The sequence below is a fragment of the Sarcophilus harrisii genome, chromosome 1, assembly GCF_902635505.1.
Source record: "Sarcophilus harrisii chromosome 1, mSarHar1.11, whole genome shotgun sequence".
Lineage (NCBI taxonomy): Eukaryota > Metazoa > Chordata > Mammalia > Dasyuromorphia > Dasyuridae > Sarcophilus > Sarcophilus harrisii.
Genome location: NC_045426.1, coordinates 310,989,689 through 310,992,083, shown reverse-complemented (window position 1 = coordinate 310,992,083; position 2,395 = coordinate 310,989,689).

The following is a 2,395-nucleotide window of genomic DNA, read 5'->3' as shown; positions in this document are numbered from 1 at the left end:
ATATTTCCTGTAGACCTTCCAAGTTGCTTTTGTGTCTCTGGGCTGAGAGGCTGGAAACCAACCATTATTGTTGTGAATTCTCTGGAATGGGGCTGAGGCTGTGCTGATATGACCTGCAACAAGACTACACTGGATTGCCACTCTGATGCAACAAATTCTTCCTACTAACTTTCCAAGTTGTCTTTGGCTGAAAAATCATTCCATTCTGTCTTTTTGTGTGTTCTGATGCTTTAAATTTTGTTTCAAGTCATTATCTAAAGGTATTTGGAGGGGTTTGGGACAGAGCTCAGGGGAGTCACTGCCTTGACTCTACCATCTTGGCTCTATGCCCATGTAATTGGATTTTCTTTGTGAATTTAGTCTCTATGCCTATATATATATATATATATATATATATATGTGTGTGTGTGTGTGTGTGTGCTATATATACATATATACAGATAGTTCCTTGTCTGTAGTGCCTTTAAACATATGATTTTCTTTTTTTTATTTAATATTTTATTTTTCCACAATTACATGTAAAAACATTTTTCAACATCTGTTTTAAAAACTGAGTTCCAAATTCTATCCCTCTCTTTCCATTCTCCTCATTGAGAAGTCAAGCAATTTGATATAGGTTATACATGGATAATCATGCAAAACATATTTCCATATTAATCATATTGTAAAAGAAAATATATGTCAAAATAAAAACTCTGTATCAGAATCATTCAGCTCTTTCCCTGGGGATGAATAGCATTTTTCATAAGCCCTTCATAGTTGTTTTGTTGATAATAGCTAAGTCATTTACAATTGATCATCTTGCTTTATTGCTGTTATGTGTACAATATTTTCCTGGATCTACTCATTTCATTTTACATCAGTTCATGTAAGTCTCTCCAAGTTTTTCTGACAGCACCTAATCCAAGATTTCTTATATCTCAATAGTATTCTGTCACAATCATACACCACAAATCATTCAGCAATTCCCCATTTGATTGCAACCTCTCAATTTACAATTCTTTGCCAGCAGAAAAAACCTGCTGCAAATGTTTGGATATCATTCCAAATTTTTATACATAATGGTTGAATCCATTCACACCTCCATCAACAATGTATATAATGTTGTTATCTCTCTTGTCATTATATATTTTTATTTTGCCTTATCTGAAATTATGTTTATTTTTTTTCTTTATGGAAATACAGTAATTATGTCCTAACTAACATGCAATAACTTTGTTCAAATCCCTGCAATTTTATTTAGTATGTATTTTTAAAATATGTCTTTGTATTCAGCAACTTGTTGTGGGTTTTTTTTTCACTGAACCATTTTTGAGGCATTTTGATGTGAAATTAAATATATTTACTTTATCTTCAGATAGGTTTGTATTTCCCCTTCTTAAATTCTTTTGCATTGAAATTCCTCTCTTTTAAAAAAATAAGCATTTCACCCTTGTCATTAGTTTTGTTTAAACTAATTTGATCCTGGTTCTCCTTTCATAGTCTTCCTTTTTTCTCTTTTGATTCCCTGATTAATCCCAAGTTTTATGAGTTTAATTTTTTATCTTTTTATTTCTTTTCATTCTTTTCTTTTGCATCCCAGGTATGAATACAGTTCTGTATGCTGACTATTTGGCTCCTTCAATCTACTCTCTTAACTTGAATAACAATAATTTTGAAACTTCTTATTCCTCCCATCTTCAAAGTCATTATTAACTTATATTTGCTGAATTTATGCTTAGAAGTTCTTCTTTTATTCTGTCTTTGCCTCTCATATAAAGAAGAATTTTTGGAAGACAAAAGTTTTGCTCCTTCTTTGCCTTCCTTCTCCTAGTCTGAATGATTTGTTACTAGATAACATTATTCCTCACCCAATGGGGAAAAACACATGAAAAATATTGATTTATTTATAAAAAGTATGGTGGGTTTAGTTTATGGAATATTAATTTGATCTTTCTTTTGACTTAACTGAGTTAGTGAGCCAGATGCTTCTATTCATTCCCTTTGTCCATGTTTAGCTCTTGATTACTGTGAAAATTTTTTAAAGCAACCTTGTTTTGTTTTCTAAACATTTATTTTTATTTTTTTAGTATTTTCTTAACCATACTTCAAATTTTTTGTATATTTTTCCTTTTTGAAATATTTGCACATCAAAATCCTATTCATCTCTTATTTCTTTTGCATCTGTGATCAAAATATCTCCAAATTTGTTGAAAAACTCAATCCCTTTTTGTTGGTAATTAGTATAAAATTTATATGATATGTTATTTTGTGGTATATCCTAATCTCCTTTGTTTTTGTGGACCAGCCTATGTAAACTATTCTTTAATTTCTTACAGATATGGCATAATCCTTGGCTAGAAATAGTTTTTTTTTCTTTATAGCTAATTGTCTTTTTCTTGACTGCTTGCAATTT